Source organism: Phyllostomus hastatus, unplaced genomic scaffold, assembly GCF_019186645.2.
Source record: "Phyllostomus hastatus isolate PE091 unplaced genomic scaffold, TTU_PhHast_1.1 phas_scaffold_585, whole genome shotgun sequence".
NCBI classification, from domain to species: Eukaryota; Metazoa; Chordata; class Mammalia; order Chiroptera; family Phyllostomidae; genus Phyllostomus; species Phyllostomus hastatus.
In genome coordinates this window covers 23,679,307-23,704,619 of record NW_025334037.1, presented here as the reverse complement: position 1 = coordinate 23,704,619, position 25,313 = coordinate 23,679,307, and the positions used below count along the sequence as shown (strand labels likewise).

The 25,313-nt window shown below is 37.8% G+C and overlaps 1 protein-coding gene across 6 annotated transcripts in view; it reads left to right on the top strand.

Annotated features, from left to right (window-relative positions):
- Positions 1–25,313, top strand: part of LRRC4C (leucine rich repeat containing 4C) — a 647,198-nt gene that overhangs the window by 607,600 nt on the left and 14,285 nt on the right. The window contains exon 1 of one of the 6 annotated variants that reach the window (XM_045825778.1): positions 5,159–5,238. The exons of the other annotated variants lie outside the window; for them this stretch is intronic. The gene's annotated coding sequence lies outside the window, so the exon portion shown is untranslated. Of the gene's footprint in view, positions 1–5,158; positions 5,239–25,313 lie in introns of those variants that run through there. 6 annotated transcript variants of the gene reach the window in all.

The following is a 25,313-nucleotide window of genomic DNA, read 5'->3' as shown; positions in this document are numbered from 1 at the left end:
CCCTTTTACCCTGGGCCTACATGAAGCAATTTATTTATCTATTGTATCTGTGTCTCTTTATCTAATCGTGTACCAAAAATTATTAGACTCCATTTTCCTTTAACATTTCTACCAAAGAAAAATGGCAAAAGGGAAGCAAAGGTGAAGAGTGTTTTCAGCTCTGATGCTTATGAGCTAATCAAGGTCAAACCGATTGAGTTCCTGGAGCAGAGACAACAAATCTGGGGCTGGAAATGACTTCTGGTTCAGTAATGGTTGAATGGGTAGTCTTTTTTTTTTCTCTGAACCAGTTTTCCAGACAATAAAGTAACAATGGCCATGAGTAAGAAGTTAAAGAATTGGAACAATGAATATGATCCATTGTCCACTAGCACTTGTTCATGAATATTTAAAGAACTGACTTCTTACACAAAGTATAGTCTTTATAGAGTTTCCCTGGTCTTCAGGGACAGAAAAAATGTTAGGGAAAACGTACTGTGTTTTCTGCTTCTGCTCTTCATTTATCTTCTTTACCCTCAGCAGTGGTTTCAGGATCATAAGTCAACAGTGAGGAAAAGGACAAAATCTTTATGTTTGTCACAGCATCACTTACTTCTGTCCTCTTCTGTAGATGTGGACAGAACATAGAATATGTGGCAATATTTGAAAATCAGACGGTATGATGGCATAAGAGTTAGAACAAAAGATCTCTAGTTAGGGTAAGGTTTATACACATTACTTAGGCAATTATTATTTGTTTTTTATTGATTAATAATGCTTTTAAATTGTATTTCTCTTGACTTGCCATCCTTTAAAGACCACCATGAACCTCTATTTGTTACAAACATTAAGTTGGAATAAGTAAACAAATTGGCTATTTTTCAAGCTTTTAACCAGTCAGATCAGCTGACTGCATTTTATTTCATGGAACCAGATGTTCCAAACACTCTAATAAAAACAGTCATGAAAGGGGAAATATTGGGCAAACAATAAAGATAAACAACCAAACAAAAGGCCAAAATACCAATGGCAACCCTGCATTTGGTAAAACAATATCATAAATTCTTTGTGGTCTAATATTTTACTTAAAAAAATGAGAACTCTAACACCCATTGAAGCTAGCTAAGTAGGACACTACAGAAATGGGAAAAATCCCTTTCCATGCCTTGTTTTTCACTAAAAATACTTGCTGTTTTGTATTTTCCTAAGCCCTGTGTCTTACCGTGTAGACACCTTTTCGCAGCTCAACACACAAACACGGGTTGTCCTGTGATCCCGTTCTCCCAGAGCCTGAAAGTAGTTCTGCCCTGAGTGATATTGTCTCCAGAATATATGACAGGACTAATAGACTCTAGTTTTTCAATAACCTCTAATGTACCCTTCTCTTGTCAGCTCTTTTAGAAGTAAAAGAAACTTTAAAAATATTTAAACATTGGAAACTGTTGCTGATTAAAAAATAATTTTTAGGGTTCAATTTGGGGATTGATTAACTTAACATTCTCAAGTTAATAGTTTAACTGGTGTCTTCATTATCAATCACAATGTAAAACATAGCGAGACAGAAATCAGATTCACATTTGAAATTCGGGCAGAATATATACATGGAATTTCTATATTTATGTAATACAAGGCACTGTGGTAGGTAATTGAAACATGCATAGTAAATAATTTTCAAAAATTTGAACTGATATTAATATCAAGCTTCCTGCCATCCCAAATCCAGGACCAGTTATTGGTGGCAAGCCTGAAGGCACAGACCAGAATATGTGCATGGCTGTTTTTTTCTCTGTTGTAACCTAGCTTTCTCTTCCTCTTCCTCTCTCATCTCCCTACTCCTGGTTCTGATCTTCTTTGATTATGGTTAGGGAAAATAAGTAAGAGGTGGGAAGGATAACTATTATTGACATTAGTATCTTTGAGTTTGCCAGACATTTGAAATTGATTTTTCTTATGGTGGCTTCCATGTGCACATGTCCTTTAATGAATCACCCCCCCATTCTACCCTTATTAGGCCTTGGACATCACTTAGTCTCTCCACAGCTCCTCAACATCCAGAAGTTCTTTCAGATTCTCTCTGGTAAGCTATTTACTTCTGGAGGCAACCCTCTTGCACAGGATTGGAAATATCTTCAAGGCTCTTTTCAGAGACTCATATGTGTGATGAAGATCTGGTGTTTTGCCCTTGAAATTTTTCAAATGGGATTTATACACCATCCTTCTGTGTCTACTCTGTCATGAAGCTCTATCTTTAGTCTTGTGATAGAAGGCAGGAATGCTTCTGCAGTCTTTTGGGGGGGGATGGGTGGTTGTAAGTCATAGCCCACTAACAATTCTCTCAAAAAGCCTCCTCTATGAGCCCTGGCTGGCATAGCTCAGTGGATTGAGCGTGGGCTGGGAACCAAAGTGCCCCAGGTTCAATTTCCAGCCAGGGTACATTCCTGGGTTGCAGGCCATAACCCCCAGCAACCGCACATTAATGTCCCTCTCTCTCTCTCTCTCCTTTTCCCTCTCTTCTCTCTCTCTCTCTCTCCCTCCCTCCCTTCCCTCCCTAAAAATAAATAAATAAAATCTTTAAAAAAAAAGCCTCCTCTAATTGTCTTCCTGAAGCCCCTCCCTACCAAGGTGAAGGTTAAGATGTAAAACTACCCACCATGTTCCTCAGGAGTAAAACTCATAGGATAACTCTCTCCAGAGGAATATTCATGAACTTTCTCTGGTTCATTGATGTCTTGGCTGTGTCTAAAAGATTATGAGCTATGTGACCACTTAGGATTGCCTTCATTGTTAACTGTCACCTCCAGGGACTGGGTTCCTGGCCCAAACCTCCATTTCAATGTTCTCTCATTCATGTAATAACACATAGAGGTGTCATTTAGGTAGTGACTTTATGACAATATAAAAGAGTTCTTAATTTTTTTATTCAATAATTATTTGAGTGACTTATGTGCCAGGCATTATTCTAGGCTCAGGAAACAAGAGTGAACAAGTTACATAAAACATTCTTCTACTCATGAAGCTAGTAGTAATTTGAAGGTAGAAATTATGGTTTAAAAGAGAGAAAAATAAACAAAATAATGTCATTTCAGAGAAAAGAGATGAGTCACAATGTGCAGATGGGTATGGAGTCCTTTTATGGAAATTTGTGAAGAACAATCTGTGAGAAAGTGGCATTTATACCGGAGTTACTCAAAATTATTGAGAATAAAAGTATGTGTATTTTATTAGACATAAGCACATCTGGAGAACTATGAATGATATGCAATGGGAAATTTCATATACATTTATGATTCTTCCTTCCTTCCTTAAGAAATGGATAGAAATTGTCATCTCTCCTAGGGAATGTTTCCCGATCTGATCCAATCAGGCTCCCCATCGTCCTCTTCGGTGGGTCTCACCCAGCTGGCCTGCACTGTGACCTTGTATCAGGGCTCTTATTACATTTGTAGATTATTCTTAGTCTGTGCTAATGAGATCGCTCAGAGTTCGCTTTGAGTATCACATCTTAATCACTTGATTTCTGCAGATGTTTTCTTTCTCCAAATAAACTCTTCAGAATGCCTGCTGCTCAGTGCTCATTAACCAGAGAATGGCTTCTCTAACTCCAGTTTAAACATTCTCTTCAATGTCTGTGACTTCTGTTCTGATCAGGATTCTTCAAGCAGTAGCAAAAGGAGGAGGATTTTAGACTCTTCAGTGTGAAAAAAAATCAATAACCAAATTTCCACCTACAAGGGGATTTTCCCTTTATATAGAAGTACAGACTTTACTCCCTCACAATATGACAGAATTAAGATCCACCCTAACTCCACCATCTGTCAGATTCCCACTTAATCATTTCATGCTCAGTCAGGTTTAGGTGACTTGAAGATAGCAAAATATACAGTTAATAAGTAAATGAGTTGGTAAAGAGATGGATATTCATCAACTAGGGAGATCTTTTTTCTTATACTTTTTTCCTACTTTTAACCTGCAATTGATTTGATATAGGCTTCATGATGAAGACAGCAGCCCTTATTTAGACATAGCCAACATAAGAGCCAAAAGTCAGCAAAAACATCTACAGCATTTTTCCACTTGCTGATGGATATTAGGTTGGTGACCTGTCTTTCTACAGGATTGCCACTTTGATGGATTGCATTAAAGATCTTTTGGACACAAATATGTTCTAATCCAGAGCCAGAGAGCAGCAGCTCCTCTCTTCACTGTTGCCAAATTTCACATGCCAGGGAATGTATTTTCTTGGTGTATTTTAAGCTTGCTGGACTAAGGCTGATTCTATATACTATTGGGTTTTGAGATACCAAATGCTCAAATTCACTTTGCTATTAAGGGGCCAAACAATAAATTATATACCATAACTGATAAATTGAAAAAATATAGATGCAGATAAATGTAGTTTTAGATGTTGAAATCATTTTGAAAAAAGTGAGCTTATTTTAAAATAAGCTTGACAGGCACTTAACCAGAAGAAATACTATGCAGGTACTCTGGAATGTCTTAGGGGACAGGCTCATAAGGGAACAGGCTGATGTCGAGGAATATGATAAGGATCTCATGTCAAGTTTTTCTCTCCCAGAATCCAAGAGTATATCATAGGCTGCCAGCCACACTTTCACTCAATAGCTGCTCAGTTTGGCCTTTATCAAGGGACTTCACTTTGCAAACTACGCCATACTGCCTTTCCTTTGACTCTACCTTCAGGGGACTGTGCAGATTATTTTAAGGCTCCCTTCTTCATCAGAATTTCAGTCTAATGAGGGAGGTAAATCATACTTGACTTGAAATGATAATTTCTCCAAAAGACATAACCATGAGAATTGGTATTATTTCATTTAAGTTAATCTCTTTGTTATTCAGAAGAGGTTCCTAAAGTAGAAAGAATCTATAAACTGTAAATGTGTAGAGGTTTAAGTACAGAACCCATGCAGGTCACTGTGACAATAATTGTATGTAAAATTAGACTCTGAAACTTTGTTAGACTTGTTCCCAGGGAGTTTTATTCACCTTGACCTGAAGAAAATGCAGAAATCCCTGACATTTCCAGGGTATAGCCAAATCACTTAGGTTTTGCTTGGATGCCCCAGGGAACTGCATTGGAATGGAAAAACACTGGAGTAGCCTTATTTTAAAACAAGATTGGCAACTGAGCAGGGCAGACTCTTGAAGTAAAGTTAGAGGAGGCACAACCAGCCATGGGAATGAGGACAAGGGCCAGACTAACAGAGGTGGTACTATTTTCAAACTTCTAAGAATAGCAAGGTAAGTGGAGATGATCCCTTGACACAAATACTCTTGCAGGCATATGGAGCATGGCAGTGAGGGAAGTTCAGGAGCAGATGGTATTTGGACAGCTGCATTGGTAGGTGGCAGATGGCAGTTTTTTGGTTTCTCTTATCATCATCCCTATACGTAATCCCAAAGCGAATATTCTTGATTCCCCCTCCAGAACAAATCCTTAATTTTCTAATTCTCTGTATTCTTACTGCTGCCATTCAAGATCAAGCCATTTCTCCTGCACTATTGATCTACTCTGGATCCCTTGAAGTAGTTTTCACATATAGCCAGAGTGATAGTTGAAAAGTCAAAATCAGAGTATATTTTTCTCCAGTATAAAATTCTGCAAAAGCTTGCCATTGCATATAAAATAAAATATGAAGACATTGTTTTCCCTGGCCTACCAGACTTAACTCTCTGTAGTGGGTTGAATGATGAATCCCTAAAAAATATGTCCACATGCTATCTAACCTACAAAATGTGGATGAAACCCTATTTGGGAAAATTAGCTTTGTATATGTAATTAAAGTTGAGAATCTTCAGATGAGATCATCCTGAATTATCCAGATGGACCTAAATATAAAGCGTTCTTATGAGAGACACCAATAGGAAAGACACATGGAGAGGGGAAGAAGGCCATGTGAAGGCTGAGGCAGAGGATGGAGTTATGTAGTCCCAAACCAAGGAAAACCTGGAGCTATCAGAGCTAGAAGAGGGAAAGAAGAATTCTCCCCTAATGTTTCGGAGAGTCCTACCAACATCTCAATTTCAGACTTGTGATCTCCATTACTAGGAGAGAATGTATTTCCATTGTCTTAAGCCGTTAAATTTGTGATAATTGTTCTGGACACCAAAGGCAATGAAGATATTCTCCATTCATATATTCTATTCTTCTGCTTGCCTACTTTGGTTTTACAAGACTAACCTATTTTTTTGTCTTTGTTTGTCTGGACCGCCACAACAAAATACCACAGATTGGGTAGCTTCTCAGCATCAAAAATTTATCTCTCAGGGTTCTGGAGGCTGGAAATCAGAGATCAGGGTGCCAGCTCAGTCAAGTGAGGGCCCTCTCCCAGGCTGTAGACTCCTCAGCGCGTGCTCACATCGAGGAAGGTGCTTGGCTTCTCTCAGAGGTTCCTCTTATGAAGGGAATAATCCTCTTCACGAGGGCTCCACACTTATGATCAATCACCTCCCGAAGGCCCCACCTCCTAATACCATCACATTGGGCCCTAGAATTTAACGTGAATTTTGGAGGGACACAGGCATTTACGCAATTGACTCCTTCAGACTCAGAGCCTTTATATTAGCTGCTCTGTCTTCCTGGAATATTTTTCTCCTACATCTTTTTGTCTGAGTTCTTTCTTGTCATTTTTGAACTTCAATGTCTCTTTTTCAGAGGGGTCTTCCTGGACCAAATCAATGTAATATTCCCTGAATCATCACTCTTTTATTTTGATTTTAATACTTATCTGTACCTGCTATTTTCTGGTTTATTTATTGTTTGTCTAGCCCATTAAAGGGAAGGCCCATGCTCCATTTTGCACTGTCTGACTCATTGCAGAATCCTAAGTGTCTGGAATAGCCCTGGTATTTAGTAAGAATGCAATTAATGCTAATAAGATTCATGTCAGAAAGGAGAAAGGCTCTCAGTGTTGGAAGGCATTATGGTGGTAATATTGGTATTTAGAAAATTAGAGAAAAAGACATGTCCTAAGTCATTGAGAGCCTGAGATATTGGGTATGTTATAATGAGAAAGATTTAGACTCAAAGAAGAGGACAGAAATTCCATAAGAGATGACAAATAGATATGCAGTCATAATCTTAGGGCCAAAATAATAACATTTCCCAAAGGAGTACAGAGTATAGGGTTTAAGGTATTGGAGCCTAAGATGAGAGCTAAATCTGAAGCAATGATATCATGAGCCTAGAGAGGATGGCCATGATTTGTTCTGCCTGTAGGTGGAGGTCCATTGCTCACTTATTTTTCCATTGGGGAAAAAGTCAGGCACGGACAATATGAGGCAAGGATGACAACTCTCAGCTGCTTTGGCAAGGACAAGATTTGGCTTTCTGACAATCTAGACATAAAAGTTTTCTAGTAAATCAGACTTGGGGGACTAGATTCTTCCCAACAGGGCCAGGTTTTGATTTGAGTTGAATAACGTAAAATGAGACTGCTGGCTACCGTGTTAGAACCTAGAAGAGGCCATATCCAATGGCTGGCTGACATTGAGTCCCACATTATCTCACTGGGAGGACTGGGCAGGGAGAGCATCGCTGGTGGTGCCAGAATTCAGCCTTTCATACCCTGCCCACCTTACTGGTAATTTAAGATGCTTAATGAAGACATATTTAGTTGAACTAAGAAATTAAGGAATGCATATCATTTGAAGATATTCAATATCATCTGAGAATAAAGTAAACCAGGAGGACTATCTGTTAGATAACTAGGAGGTCTGGAAAACCACTCTGTTAGAAGCACCATCTCAGTGAATTTTCCACAGGTTGAAAAGTGACCTCATGCAGTATCCTTGGTGGAGGTGGCAGGGGATTGTGGCTTTCTCATAACATTAGCTTAACAACAGCAGCCAGAGATCCGTAGGAATCTCATTTTGAGGCTTGCTGCAATTTTAGAGATCTCAGAGATAAGGTCTTTTGAGTTATCCTCTCATGGGGTGTGTAGCTTGTCTCCTAGAGGTTATGTCAGCATTTTTCATCCCCTCTGACTTCCCCACAGGTTCTCGGCTGTTATTGTCAGCTGTGTATTTTGAAAGTGAAATACAGTCAGATTGAAGGAAAGGCCTACTGTATGTTTGTTTCTGAGGGCACAAATGTGGAATAAATATATATAATGCATGGCAGCTGATATTTTGTGCTATTTATCTTCATCTGTGAGGACAGATAAGTCACTTAGGACTGTGCCAGTCCTGATTCATTCTTCATCACTACACTCATGAAGATAAATGCCACAGTTACACAGACCACAGCTCCCATGTGCTCTTTCAGACCAGAGATTTAGGTCGGGTAGAACAGGAGGTCGACCTGGTGTCATTAGTTGAAAATCAAGGACACTTTGCATGTAACATCTCCTACTCTCTCATGTCTTGATTGCCAGTGTTAAACTAGGGTACCATTAACAGCTAAAGAGGTATTTAAGTAGCATATATTTTTTCCTCCATGTCTATATTCAGATATTCACTTCATTTTAATTAAAATAATGTTTATTTCCTGTGTATGCCCAGCACAGCCTTCTGTAGTGACACTGTACTGATTAATAGGATGTGGTCTTAGCCCTCACCAGGTGGTAACTGGCATAATGAAGAGAATACCATGAAAACAAATGATAAGCAAGTGCTTAAGTCTTTCCTGGGCATGTGAGATGACAAAGGAGCAAGTCAGAATAGAACTATTGAGAAGTAGTAATGTTTGAGCAGCTATATTAGAAGAAAACATCATTCACACCTTAGCTTTCCATGATTTACAAATGCCTGTACTATTGTATTTTAAGTCTATGCCTGAGCAAATGGGTGACTTCTGTCTTCTGTGCTTGTGGACCCTGCTATAAGTAGTCAATAGACAAGACCCCTTTTAACCCAGCACTGAATGTACTTATTTTGGTTTCATTTTATTTTTCCCCCCACATCACTCTGTTGTACTGAAAACCAGGCAGAGGAATATAAAATTAACTCACATAGGAACAATGACATGTAAACCAAGTACAGAAAAGTTGAATCTAAATAAACAATTTAAAAATACAAGTAGCTCAACAGGACCCCTAACTTCCCCGGGGTGGGTTCTACATGTGAAATAAACAACATATCACATAATCAGATGTTTAACTTCAACAGGGTGACATGATTAATTTTCAGTTACAAATTTCAAAACAGTATTGATTAAAACTTGGCTGCTTAGGTTGTGATTGTTTATCCTTCTAGAAACCCCCAGGTCTGATATTCTAAAGGCAGATCTAGTTATAGGGATTTGGGTGTTGTCTTTTACCGGTGACCTAACAAACTTGACATTGCTCTTCGGTCCCTTAGTGGTTTACATGCTGCTTCCATATACAGCACTGGCATCCCATTAAGAAGTTGATTTTTTTTAACATTTATTTTATTTTTTAATTTTTTTTTATTTTTAGAGAGGGAAGGGAGGGAGATAGAGAGAGAAACATCAATGTGCGGTTGCTGGGAGTCATGGCCTGCAACCCAGGCATGTACCCTGACTAGGAATCGCACCTGCAACATTTTGGTTTGCAGCGTGCGCTCAAGCCACTGAACTATGCCAGCCAGGGCTAAGAAGTTGATTTTTTAAAATATTTTTAAAAATTGTTTAGTTACAGTTGACATACAATATTATATTGGGTTGACCAAAAATTTCGTTCCATACGGTAGCTCTAGTAGTCCTTAGTTGCCTTTAACTTCGTTCAAAACAATTTTGTTAGATTGTCTGTGAGAGCTGTCATATCAGTGTGCATTTATAAAAAAACTTCTCAGATAGGTGAATTTGTGTGCAGCCATTTTAATATTGAAGATGGAAGAAAATGTACTACATTTTCAGCATATTATGCTTTATTATTTCAGGACAGGTAACCATGAAACTGAAACACAAAATGAAAGATTTGTGCAGTTTATGGAGCAGGTGCTGTGACTGATTGAACGTGTCAAAAGTAGTTTGAGAAGCTTCTTGGTACTATCGACATTTTGGCCAAATAATTCTTTGCTGTGGGGCTGTCTTTTTGTTTATTTGTTTTTAGAAAGTGTTTTTTTAAAGATTTTATTGATTTTATTTATTTGTTTTTAGAAAGAGGGAAAGGGAGGGAGAAAGAGAGGGAGAGAAACATCAATGTGTGGTTGCCTCTCACGTGGCCCCCACTGGGGACCTGACCTGCAACCCAGGCATGTGCCCTGACTGAGAATTGAACGAGTGACCTTTTGGTTTGCAGCCCAAGCTTAATCCACTGAATTACACCATCTAGGGTGGGGCTGTCTTATGCATTGGGAGATGTTTAGCAGCACTCTTGGCCCCCACCCACTATAAGCCAATAGTGCGAGATAGCCAACATACTCAAAATATCCAAATCAACAAAATTACTGATGAAAATGAAAAATGTGTCTTTTATTTTATGGAAAAAACTAAGTGGACTTTTTGGTCAGCCCAGTATTAGTTTCAGGTGTCCAACATAGTGATTCAACATTTATATAACTTACGAAGTGATGACCCTGATAAATCTAGTATCCACCTGACACCATACATTGTTATTAGAATATTATTGACTATATCCCTTAATGCTATACTTTACATCACCATGACTATTCAGTAACTACCAATCTGTACCTCTCAATCCCTTCACCTTTTCATCCATCTCCCTAACCCCCATCCCATCTGGCAACCATCAAAATGTTCTCTGTATCCATGAGTTTGTTACTGTTTTATTTAGATTCCACATATGTGTAAAATCATACTGGTTTCATTTTTAATTCTCCTTCTACAAATTGAATTTTTGAAGTTATAGGAATTTCCATTGAAATAAAATTATTGGTTCTTTTTCCTTTGATTGGTACCTAAAACTTTATATAACTGGTAGCAAACTGAAAAGGATTACCATAAATTCCAGAATTTGATTGGTAAACTGGACATTTCCAAAATCATTGCTTCTCTTTGAAAACTGTTATTTTTAACTATGTGAATTGTTGATATCCACAGTTTTTGAGAGGAAACAGCAATTTTATAAGGTTTGCTTAATCATATTGATGCATTGTATAATTCACATTTAGGTTGACTTTCAGTTGTTTTTTCTTTCTGTGCATAACCAAGTAAACTATTTTACTTACTTATCAAAAAAAATGTTTATTGAGTTGAGGAGAGGCTGGGTGGAGGGGCCAAAGGGAGGGAAAATGGAGTACATCTGTAATAGGGTCACCTCATGTACATGCACATAGGATGGAAAGGTGCCTGTCCCAATACAGCGTGTAGTCTGAGTCATGCAGAAAGACACACGAGTAGTACAATGTGGTTGACTAACCCAAAGGTTGATAATTTCTCGATATTTTTTTTTGCATTCTTTCCATATGAAAGTAACAGTGAAATGTCTTAAAAGGAGCACATTAAAAAAGTGAGTCCCTCCATATGCAGAGAACTTTGGAAGGATTTGTAGCCTAAGTACCTCCTTCTCTCTTCCTTTACATGTTCATGTTAAAAGATCACATATGGGCAAAGCAGTAGCCTGGGACTCCAAAGATTTAACTTCTTGCATTAACAGTTATCAAATGTAGTAAGTAGTTTTTTTAACTTAATCACATCATTTAACTTCCTTATTCTTTAACCTTCTCACCTGCAAAATGGAAAACTATAATCTCTTCTGCAAAAGTCCTGTAATTATGATGGTCAGATAAAACAATGTATGTGAGAAGAATTCTAATCTGTGATGTGTACGTTCCCATGTCCAGGCACTATCATGTATTTGAGGATGAGTAGCACATGTAACACCAGATAGTCATTTTATAAAAGTGGGTGAATTGTTTTGCCACTCTCCAATTATTTAGATCAGTGCTTAATAAACAATAAATAGAACTCTCAGATAATAAAAATTATTTCTTTTTTGGAGAGCTTACAATATGCCACTCTAATTAGTTTATGGGCATCACCTCATTTCATGTAGAGAATTACCTTCTGCCCTTGGCTCTGTTATTTTCACCCTCACTTTACAGATGAGGGAATCGAAGTCTAAAACTATTATGGAACTTCCCCAAGTTACAAAGTTACTACATCTAATGAAGGAATTTACCCACCTCTGTGTGCAGTCTGATGTATTGACCTAGGATTCATCATCATCTCCATTTTTGTGCTTCTCCTTTCACCCCATTTTCTCTAAAATAAAAGCCCCCAGAGAGGCTCTCAACCTCTCTAGCTTTAGTTTCTTCATGTATATAGTGGGGCCACTGATGTGCTCTATCAGTAAACCAATTATATAAACCCCATGTCCTGGGACTTCATATTGTCAGGGGAGACAGAAAATGCATGCATACATAAATGTGCATTATCTCTAGTTATGAGATATGTAAGAAAGAGAAATAAAGCAGAATAAAGGGTTAGAGAATGATGGGGACAAGGGACAGTTATATTTTAGGCAGAATAGCTGAGGAAAACCTCCCTGAGCAGGTGACCTGGAGGAAGTGAAGGAGCCAAACTTACAGATATTTGGATGACAAGTGGTACCGTGTTCATGTGCATGCATAGGTATAGATCTGCATGGGTGAAGAACATTTTAAGCAGAAGAAACAGCAAGTCTAAGTTTCCTGAGGAAGTAGTTTCCTGAGGAAGAATATAAACATATTATATATATGTTGAATGGCTTTTCATATCACTCAGAGTGATATTAAAGGGCTTCCAGTGGCCCAAGAGGCCATTTGTATCTTTGTTCTGCATTTATAGTACTTATCTTATTCTGCCGCCACTGCCATTCTTGTTCACTCCACTGTTACCACACTGGTTTCTTGCTGTTTCTACAATATATCAAGCACATGTATTTATATACATATTTATATAGAGAGAATATATATATTAGATAGAATATATGTTAGATAGATTACATTAGATATTCTATATTTTTATAGAATAAAATATAGAATATATATATTTTATACAAAATATATTATAAATATATTTTATATTTTGTATATGTAGAATATACATATACAATATGTGTGTGTGTGTGTGTATTCTGCATTGCTGGCTGTAGATACATGTTTGGCAGTCTTTAGTTTGTAGGTGGAATCCAAAGCTACTATAGGAGGTGCATTCTAAGCTTAAGTGGTTCAAGAGATAAGGCAGAACTAATGATGGAGGCTGAGCATACTGACCAATGAGGTAAAAGGAGAATTGAGAGTGATTTCCTAAGAGCCAAGTGCAGGAAGGACAGAGTGGTCACTATGTCTAATGCTGATATTTGTTGCCTGATAGGAGAAATGAAAATTGGCTACATGATTTAGCAGTGGACCTAAGTTTCCATTCCCCCCACCTCTACTTTACCCTCTCCTCACACACTTAATGTTACCCATTGCCTTGTTCTCACATTATTATAAATCCCAGGTACATTGGTGGTTATTGAAACTCTGAGATTTGGGGAAACTTTTTATAAGATTGAGCTACAAGGTTTTTTTACAACTGATGACAAAAAGTCCATAGATGATTTCAGAAATACATTTTAATCTTATTCAGTTTTACTTATGTAATATTGATGATATTCACTCATGGCATATTGCTTTGAAGTTTAAGAAACATTTTTCCTTACATTATCTGTTTCAGACAAAACCATCTACCACAGTAAAACACTCAGCTCTGCAGCTTACACCATCAGACTCCACCACCTGCTAACACCTCCCTGAAGGAGTCAACCTCAGACCCACACAATCACACCTCCTCATTCCTTGAAGATTTTAACACCTGCCTCCCTGTGTTCTCTCCAATCCTACTCCTGCAAGAATTCTTGGTGATTTCAATATATATGCCAGTCCCTGATCTTGATTACTAATTGCATGGGCTTTTTCCATCTGCTCTTGTTCAGGGTTTCCTTTTTTTTTTTTAAGTTTGCACCCACTGAATGTCTAAGCTGTAAAGATCTGTATTTGTTGGAATTAACCATTGTTTAGTTTACTTTGTTATGCTTTGCAAAATGCCAACTCTACCTCTTCATGTTTCTTTGTTTCAAGTACTTCGTGGTCCTCAATCTCAGATTCTGCCATTGCCACAAGAGTGTTAGGAGGGGAGTAGAGTTAGGATGAAGGAGGGGTAGGAGGAAGAGATGTTAGAATCTTTCTTGGTTTTAGATGTGGGAGGGGGGAACCCCATTGGAGATTGCAGCAAAAACCTAGGTCAAACTCTTAGCATGCCATTTAACTTCAATAATTCAGAGTGTTCTATTTAACTCTTTCTTAGCCATACTCCAAATCAATTATGTCATTTGATCTTCAGAAGTGGTTTGATCAAGTCACTGGAACAGAGATGAAATGGGGCTTGCTTTAGGTCATGCATCTGATAAGTCAGAACCAAGTATAGACTACAGGTCTTCTGAAACCAAATGCATTTTTTATTGGCATTAAACAATGCATTGTTCAAAATGGCCTGTGGTTAAAATAGCTGCTTTGGCTTTCTTCCCAGGAGAGTGTTAAAATACAGTGGTTATTCAATAAATATTGTCACCAGTTGTCTGTGGTGATGGTGATGGTGACAGATAGAGAAATGTGCTGAATTGTTCCAAGGGATGCCTCTTTTTTTTTTTTTAAGATTGTCAAACACATTGCCTGGTTACAGCATGGAGACCACAATGGAGAGCTAGGTGGGTGATGATTCATGCTAAATCTTTCCCACAATATGCTGAACACCACAGCATCAGCTAATCTGAAGTGGCTCATTATACACTGTCAACTCCAATAACAGCAATGACTGGCTTTGCTAGCATTAGCAACTTGTGGTTCACCCAGCTACTGCAAACCACCATGGATTCCAAAAAATAGGTTGCAGTATTGTGGAAAAGGCATATTCAGAGTCATATTTGCCAATATCTTGTATGTTTCTCTTTGCCAGTTTAGAAACAATCTTCATGCTCCCAGCTTGATACCAGAATGGCTGTCCTTGGGATCCCTTTCTCTTGCGAGTGCATCCTCCTCCAGTCATATTTAAGGGTGAAAGATTTTATGACAGGAGTGGTGGCTCATGGGCAGAACTGGATTAGTGGCTCTCCTGTGGGAATATTTCTGAAAGTGCCCCCTCATCATACCCTCCACCTGCCAATCATGCCAGATGCACAAACACACTTACCTTACCACTGTAGCCCGGCAGCCATGGTTGGCATTTCTACCCATAGAGAGAAGGTAGAGAGGCAGCAGGCGGAAGCACAGACTTCTTGCTCTGTGACTTATGATCAGTGGTCTTTTGTCACCATTAAATTGTCATCTCCTTGAAGCCAGGATCCTGGATTTATTTTAGTCTAGTACCTATGAGCTGGAGTTGCCCTTCCATGAATATTTACAACAAAATTCATGCATTCCCTTCTAAAAAGTCCATAATTAAGTGGGGGGGTGGGATTTAATCTTTTTGCCTCCCTTGTCCCTGGAACAATGCTTAACACATAGTAGGTGGACACTGCATGTTTGCTTAGTGAAGGAACAAATATTTGAATGAGTTCATCGATCTGATGGTTCCTTGTGGCCAAATTAAATGCTAAGCAAGCCTTTTGCAATTATCAGTGACAGAGAAATGATGACTGCTAGTCATATTTTTTCAGGCCACCAGGAATAGTGCCCTGAAAGTCGTCATTTATTTTAGGAGACAGCAGCTAATCTGAAGCTATTTTCTTTATTTTTATATTCAAATGTCTATAAAACAGGAAAACACCAGAGACCTATTCATTGCTCACAAATGATCTATGGGGTAATAATGAGCCTGCTTTTTCAGCTGTGCTGCACTTTGGTGCTATCCTGGGTTTAATTGAAAATATGTGTGACCTTGGTTTGCTCGCAGGGATGGAGGTGGTCTATTTGGCATGAGGCCTCTGAAGTATTCTCTTTTAACAAAAGTCAGTTAGCTAATTTGGGGTTCACCTGCGGAAAATAATGTGTAAAGTCCTGTAGAATCAAGATGCATATTATTTGCATGCAACTCACAGGAAGCTAATAGTTTTCAAAAAAAAAAAGAGAGAGATTAACTTTTTATTTTGCCATACCTATTCTTTGAATTCTAAATGCTATCAGTATGATGATAGTACTGTCCCTAACAGTCTCATGTTTCATCATAATTAAATAAACAGCTTGTGAATTGCAGTCCAAAAAATGTCTTTGTTCCACTCTTAACTTAAGGGGTTTCCATAGAAACCGTGGGCAGCAAGTTTAACTGACATTTATTGGACTTGAGGCTATATGCAGCATTGATATCTCTCTGTTTTTTTTCCTCTCAGACACTCCGTGTATGTCTCCTTTTCTTCCTTTAACCCTCACAATCCTCTCCCCACCTCAGACCTCTCCTCCTTGTTTTCCTCCTCCCCTTCTCTTATGAGCAATGAGGAAGTAATTTGGACTCAGTTAGATTTAACAAATGCAATAATACTAAAATGAGCTCTGAGACTTAAGTGTAATTGTGTTATTAGCTGGAAATGTTTTTCTTCAAAAACAAAAGAATTGAGAGTGAAGTTTACTCAAATAGCACATGCTGGCAAGAAGAAATGCAGTGGAAAATTCTACATATCACAGTCCACATTCATACCCCGACTATGGTTTTCCCTTGATTTAGTCAACCCAGCCTGGTGTTTTTCTCTTCAGTCATAATTTTCAGTCTTCTCAATGGGGCATGAAGTCATTGTGCCGATTATATTCCAAGAGAGAAAGATGAGTTTATTTTGGAAAGAAAACACATGCTGTATGTTGTGTACCTATGGTGTGGCAGATATTTTGCCGTGGACTTTCATTTAGGTTGCCTTATGAATCCCACAAAATTAATTGCCAGGCAGGAAAATTAATCTGGAGCTGGTGATTTGAAGTTCAGGTCCCACAACCAGTTGGCTGTAAAGCTTTGGGTGGAGTGTGTAAATGCTGTGTCTTGGTTTCTCAAAGACACAGTGAATATAAGCACTTCTAAGAAATGGGGTTTTATTAAGATTAGAGATGATAATATAGCCAGTGCTCACTAGTGGTAATATTTCTCTCCATCCCCTTAGAAACAAAAATGAGTTGCCAAAAGAGTAAGTCATTTACCCAAAGCCAGAACATGTAGGCACACACTGCATTGGTTAAAAGGGGTGGATTTAGACACACGCAGGATCAAGGACCGATGGTACATTTTGGGTAAATGATAAACTAACAGAGCATCTAGTTCAGGGGTGTCAAACTACTCCTTAATTGTTAAGGAGTAGAAATTACATTCGGCCCTTTGAAGGTAGTAACCACAAGGCTCATGTGACCCCCAGTGAAAATGAGTTTGACACCCCTGATACAGTTGAAGGATCATGCAGTTGTTATGAGGATTAAGTAAAATTGTATATGTAAAGTACTCAGAGAGTATATGCTGGCTAGAAAGCCATATTTTTTGCTGTCTCCCTCCCTCTCCCACCTTTCTGGATTGTTTTGTTTTTAGTATGGGTTCGAAGTAACCACAATTGATCTTCAAAATCTATCTAATATTTATAGTTTAAAAGTATCTCACAATTCATAAACTATTTCAAGGTACCATGATAACAATGACAAAGGAAAGACAGATAATTTCACACTTATTTTACAAATTAGCATAAAGGGGATTCAGAATTGTTACTGACAAGATCTCCCTATAGGGAATGAGGAAGTTGAGGTTTCTTTCACTTTTAATTTAATTTTTTAATTTAATGTTTATTGTATTTTTTCCATTACATTTAGTCCTCTCGTACCTCCTCCCTCCCCAGCAATCTCCACTGTCGTCCATGTCCATGGGTCCCTTTTCCTCTTTGCTCAATCCCTCCACCCCCTAAATGGCCCACCCCCCTAGCTGCCATCCTGCTCTCCATCTACCTAGGGTTTTTTAAATAATTAAAACTCTGAAAGTCTATTGTTCTTATTTGGATCCTATGTTTTTGAGTTTTAAGGCTGAAATCCAACAGATTTTAAGTCATATATCTAATAATGGTGAGAGGAAGAAAATTTTGTCAGGAAGGGGGAAAAGAATAAGGAAGGGTTAGTTGCAAAATCTGTCTCTCACAGACCTGTTTCCAGGTTCTTCTCTCAGGATACCAAGGGACATGTAGAATTATAATGGTTGATCTCAGGAGCAGATGAGGCATTAATTTCGTACAGCAATATTTTAGTGTTTCAGGTTGGGAAAAAAGGGTGGGTTGGGGAAAAAAATCTCAAGTCAGGTATCAGTCACAAACATTGGTGAATTAAAAAAAAAGATTATACAGCTAGGACAAGAGTGTGGCAGGGCATGATTGCTGGAGAGTGTGATAATTAACACACACATAAACACACATACATGGGAATACCCACATACATACAGGTACATGGATAAAGGATTAACCAGAATGAGCATGCCTTTAAATGATAATCAATTTATGGTCCCAAAGAGCTCATACTATGAAGTAAAGTATTAGCTCTACCATTTTTATTTGTTATGTTTATTCTTGCTTTATTACTAGAATATGCATTCTGCATTGTCTTTGAAAGAATCCCTGTAAGCCCCTTTCTTCATTTTGTATTAGTTTAGTTAAAACTAAGTAATATAATCCCTAAAGCCACTTAGCCAGACACACAGGAATACTAGTATGTCACAATGTGCTGAAGGCATATGAACAGGTAATGTGTAGCAGGCAACCCCTCTGTGTTGCAGAAATCACTCTTTTGCTCAGGATTCTTCACATATGTTATGGGACATGTGGCACCTTTGTAAATTAGTGTCTTAAACATTTTCTTATAGCTTAGAGGAAACAAATTGTAAATAGCAATTTTAATGTCTTTCTTCCATACCCTAATGGATCATCTTGGTACATTTGAGGCTGAAGAGAATAGAATCTTTCTGAACGCTGTAGAGCTGGATCAACACACTTCTTTTGTAGAGGACCAAAGAGTAAATATTTCATAGGCTTTGTGAGCCATCTAGTCTTCCACAACTACACAATTCTGCTTTACTGTGGAAGCAGCTATAGATAATACACATACGGATGGGTGTGTATTCCAATAAAACTTTATTGACAAAAATAGGTCATGGGCTGGACTTTGCTTGTGGGCAGTTGTTTGCCAACCATTGATCTTAGAATTTTGCCTGTATCTCTATCCACCTTCCATTTCTGTTCACATGGTACTTATAGCTTAAAAGATGGTACTTGGGTAGGTAGGAGTGACAGTCATATCATACTCTACTCTCATTTTGTGCATTTTACTTTTTGTTATACTTACTTTTGATTAAACATGATCTATTCAGTGTTTTTTTTTCCGCACAGAAAGAGCACACATCCCGTCTGCACTTTACAGAAGGGTACAGAAAGTTTAGGTGGCTTGCATTAATGTCACCTAGCATCTGTAATATCCACCTATCAATCTGTATTTTAGGTAAAATGACACCTATAGGGTCATCCTTGTGTTTTTTCCATTGGATTATTCTTTCTAAAATGCATCATTTAGAGAATCAACAAAGATAGTAGGAGAAGTAATCAAGAGGTAATTTTCATTATCCAAACCAAGGAAAAAATAGTTGACTAATGGCTTAAATAGGGACATAAACAGGCTACCCTACATCCTTATCCCATTAATATACCATAGGGGACAAAGTTCCTTATTGCTTTCCACATGTATTGCTGATTTGTTTTTCATAATTTATTTTTTGATATAATGTTTTATAGACAAATGAATACAGTAAATAGAGAGTTCTTGCTTTGCATGGTACTATCTTAACTGAAGCCTGTTCATATTGAAACTGAGTCCTCATTTTGCAAGGTTCCATGGTAACTGAGTGCAAATCTGTTATTTAAAAAAAAAACAAAAAACTGTGCAAAAAAGAAGACCTGGTTGCAATATGCATGAACTATGGTTAACACTGGCACTAGGCAAACGAGGACTGCCTTAAGCAAATAAATAAGAATCCAATTTCCAAATGTCTGCATTGGCCATATAATTCCCTCCTTTGTAGTCATTAAGAGGAAACAAAGAAATCACTGATTATGTTCAATTCCATTATCTGACATGTGATCACCAAGGGTTCCTCATTATGCAATGTTAACAGTGTTGAGGCTACTTGAAAGCAGTTCCAGTTCTAATTAGGAGGTCATCCCTGCTATCTGCGTTCTGATTAAATGATGTTGCCTGGAAATCACAGTAAGAGTCTACTCTGTTTCCTCCCCTTGCTCAGATCTCGTAAACACAGACTCAATTAAAGACAGTTTCCTTATCAGGTTTTTATGGATCATTTTGGTGAATTTATTAAACTCTTAAGTCATGCTGAACACTGGAAGGCAGTAGCTCCGAGGTTGTCAGTGGGAGACAGGACTTGATGAGCAAGACTAACTCTGATGTTTTAGGGAGTCAAATAAATACAAGTGAGAGCCTCCAATGATGGGTCCGGGGTCTAGGGAGCTGGTAAAGGATGAAGAAGTCTCACAGAGGGAGGACTGTAGAATGGAGATATAGAAATCATGATGCCATATCAATCTGTATTTTAGGTAAAATGCAAAGCCTGGTCCATGCCCTCCTCATTGTGTACTTCAATTATTGAAATAATTTCCTAGTTGACCTTTAGGTCTTACTGTGCACTCTTTCCTATCTATTCTCCATATTATTGCAAATCTGCTTTTCCTTAAACAATCTTCTCATTGTCCTATTCCCTTCCAGAAGGAGAAACATCAAATCTCTACAACCCATTCCATAACTTAGTACAGAATCTAAATTCTTTGGCCTATTTGTAAAAATCTGCTGCTACTTTCCTTATCATACCTTCTGTCCCGCTGGTTATTACTATATGTTCCTAACAGAAGGCAGCTTGTGTCTCTCTCTGCCCTCTACTCATGTTTACTTCCATACACTTCCCACCCACTGCATGCCTGCTTTCCCATAAACTCCCTTCTCCTCTTTCTGCTTCCTCTTAGTGTATCCTCCTAAAACTGTTCATGTTTCTCTAGCTCTTTCTGCTCTATTGTAGTTCCTTGTTTACTTGCTTATAAATCCTACTACACTGTGAGATTTATGGGAGAAACTTGGCCCTAAGGGTCAAGAGCTGAGCACTGTGCTTGACACTTAGTAGGCACTCAGCAATTTTTTTTAAAAATATTTTATTTATTTATTTTTAGAGAGGAGGAAGAGAGGGAGAAAGCAAGGGAGAGAAACATCAGTGCATGGTTGCCTCTCGTGTGCTCCCTACTGGGGACCTGGCCTGCAACCTAGTTAGGTGCCCTGATAAAATTGAACTGGTGACCCTTTGGTTCACAGGCCAGCACTCAATCCACTGAGCCACACCAGCCAGGGCTCAGCACATTTTATTAATGGGATAATTTTCTGTGTTCTTCCCTTTCTTGGAAAGTTAGATCTTTCGCTTATCCAAAGTACATATCCTACTAAATCTCATGTCCCCATAGCCTTCACTAACTGTTCAAAACTTCCTGGTTCCCCTTGAACGCCAGACTACTTATATTTATTCACATCGTCATGTCCACACTCATTCAGTGTGACACTTGGCGTTGGTTTGTGCCTCTGCTGCTTATGTTAGGCTCGTCTCAGCACAGTGTTTCAAATGATCAGTGAAGGGGAGTTACTGGCCAAAAGTTTCCTCATAGGTAAAGTTCACACAGTGTTGGTGAACATACTTAGAATTACACAATATTAGAGCTGAAGTGACTTTAGAGATTCCTTTTCTCAGCATCCTCTATAAAACGACCCTTAGCTATGTTTAGTGCTTTTTGGTTGCTGCCTAGGAAATTAGGACTTTGCACAGTTTAATAATAAACAGGAAGGATAGTAGTTGGTAAAACATTGGAAGGTAGTTTTAAAATCTGAATGGCCTTGTGCATGTGGTATTTATTCTCTTCAGATTCCTTGCAAGGCAATTTAAATTGCATTACTCATTACAAAAATCCATATGCCTTTTGGGGTGCTACTGTCGACTTGTTTGTTTTCAACCTATAATGGCAATGATGATCTCGCACAGGGCATTCTCTAAGGATTAATGAATGGATGGGGGTTAATGGCTATCAACTCCTCCCAGCTAGTCATCAATCCCAAGGAAACATGGGAAGCCAAGTCATTGACTACATTATCAGCTTCTGAAATCCTTCTCTGCTTGTCTTGCCAAGGACATATATTTAAGACGGGCTTATTATATTTTCAGAGGATTCTTTAGTTACCTGCCTGGTCATTAACACAGACAGGAAAATATGTAAGGGTTAATAGTAATTAATAAATATTTGTAAAAAGAAAAATAAAAGAATAACCTTTAGCCTCATAGACTGACAGAAGATTGTCATGAGGAGAAAAATAATTTTCCATATTTTGATCAAATGTAATTTGAGATGTTTAGCCTCTTTTATTTGCTGTCCTTTAACTCCCTTGTTCCAAACTCAGATTCCCTAGAAAATTATTCTGTTGTGCATGTCAAGTGGCTAAAACACATGTCTAGTTTCTGTAATTTAACTTAATCTAACATTAGATTTTTTTTTGGGGGGGGTGGTTATAAGGATTTTGGTTGTAGTTGTTTTAATGGAATATAAATTTTCTCTTTATTCTTGATATACACTTCATCTTTACAAATATTAATGAGCATGGTATTCTCTCCTTTGTCAATCATTATTACCCAAAATATTGTAAGAGATGGATAAACATTAACAATTCAATTGCACACTATCTCAGTGCATTTTCCCTTGAGGAATAAACTGCAGCAAATGAAGAAAAGTTGAGGGATAGAGAAGTTCCATTTCTTTTTGTTGAGGAAGCTCAGGACCCATTTCATCATGTAGCATCCTGATTCTTACATTGACACTGATTCCTTAAAGAAATGACATGGGGTAACATATTTTCACCTGAGTACCAGCGTTTAAAAGATGTGCCAAGGACCATTGTCACCAGGGAAGACTTCATTCCAGAACCTTTCACAATGGACATTTGTCTTGAAGAATTTACTAAAACCTGAGTCTAGTCCTTAGTTGTTTCCTTTCAGAAATATGATTTTGGTAGCTCCTCATGAGAAAGTATTCATGCTTACTAAACACAGAAAAAATGGATATTTAGAGAAGAATGCCAATTTGCTAATTTATAGCTAGAACTACAACAGACACTTCAAAGTCTTCAGTCTGTCAAATCTTTTCATGTAGAACTTAAGTTTTTTGCAGTCATAAATCTCTTAGAGACTGTGATGATAAAACTAATTAATAATTCTTCTTATAAAATACACAATCACATTCATACAAAATTTTGCATATGCTTTCAAGAGATTCACAAAGTACCCATAACCCATTCCTGAACTTCTAAGGAACCCATGGATTGAACTATGCATTTTTATGACAAAGCAAATTATAATGAAATAAGATGGTTGATGAAAAATCAAGCTAAGAAATCTTAATTGTATGATCCAAATTGCTTTAGCATCAGTTTATAATAGTCTTGTGTAGTAATCATTCTCTATAATTATTCAGTTGTCAGCAGTAGACAAATAACAATAACAAAAACAATGACAAGCATTTATATGGGATACATAGGGGGCATTGTTCTTCTTAATTCATTAACTCATGTTTCCTCATAGCAATAGAGTATGTAAATCAGAATATCAATCTCTAGGAAGTTGCACAGATGGGCACTACACGCATTTGTATCTCCAATTTCTTTTTAAAAAACTCTCTATATTCCACGAATGTCTACTTAGTTATGTAAGTAGTTGGCAGTCTATAGTAATTGATATTTCTAGAGTCTATTTTCTTTTTTTTTGAAATATTTATTCTTTCATTTAATATATAAATATTTAGTATATATATATGATATGCCAGGTACTGTGTGTGGTATTTAGCAAATAGTTTATTGCTGGTAAAGATAAATTTTTACCCTAACCTATTGTTTTCAATAGCCCATTTGCATGGTGATTTTTGGTAATCTACTTTTTCACAATGTTAATTTATTTATAAGCTTTTGTTTGTTTGTTGGGAGTGTGGAGAAGAAGTAGTTATTGAGCCTCCTCTTTGCCATTTATAGTGAGTTGTATATAATTTTTATTTTTTTGGTTCACATACGGACCTTGATATATTGTTTGTTATTTCAAAATGAGCTCATTACCCTTGCTCCTGACTAGCAATTGGAATGTGGGCTACATTCAGTAATGCAATTCAGCAAATATTTACTGAATGCCTAGATATCATTCTGTTACTGTCCTTAGGAAGTGTATCATTAGATAGGTCGAATGCATTTCCAAACATTTAGATTCAAACACAGATTAGAAAAGTGCTATCATCTTGACATTATAGACACTTAGGGAAAAGATGTATTAATATTGGCCAGTGAGACCAAGGAAGGTCTAGTAGAGATTGTCATTGCAAAATTGGCTCTGACATCAGGTAAAATTGTGAAAGAAAAATCAGAGTACATCATTCCAGGCCATGGGAGAAACAGGAGCAAGGCTCTGAAGAAGTAAAGTAAGGGTATATTTTTAGAATCCGAAACAGACTGCAGCCTGACTATATTATGGAGAACAGTGGGAAATGAGACTGGTACAAAGCAATGGACTGCAGCATCATGGTGTCTCGCATGTCATACCAAGTCAGTGGTTTTACCAGAGCAAATCCCCCTTCCCCTGTAACAGCTGGTCATTCTAGAGACTGTGGATTGCCACAACTGGAGGTGCTACTGGCATCTAGTGGGTAGAGGCAGTAAGGGATTTAGGCTTTCTTCTGTGAGCACTGGGGAGCAGTGGGTGGGCTATGTTTTCCAGAACTGTGACTGTCTACACTAAACTGTGTGTTAGAACACTAACTCCGCATGTATTACTTTAAAGACCACCTCCCACCCCACCCCCCAGAAAGTACAAAAAAAGCAGAAAAGAAACAAAAAACAACTTTGCCATAAAGATGTTGTGTATTAACCATTTGCTGGCCCTGGACCTGAGAAAAAGAAGAAAGAACAAAAAAGATAAAAAGAAGAGGGCAGAAGTTTTTATGTGTTGATAGGGCTCCAGACTCAAAAATGTTACTGCAAAGGAGAATTCAGGCATTGTTACTAACAGGCACATTTCTGATAATTGGAACAGTCTGATTTCATTTCCTGAAGAATGAAATAGCAAGCGGTGTGTGGAGCTTGAGGTTTTAAGCTTTATTCTTGGGTGATGCATTTCACTAAACCAACACAGCAAGCAGCTCTCCCAAAAACACAAATGTGTCTCTGAACACCTTAAATCCCACTCACCCTTTAATTTGAAAAACAAGTCAGTCATCTGTATTTCATTTGTCCGTAAATAATCAACCTCAAAATGTGAATGTGATGAAACAGATTCATAAGCAGCCAGACACTTCAGGCCAGGTATGTGATCTCTCCTGTATCATGTGAGGCTAAGTGAGCAGGAAGAAATGAATTCATTCTAT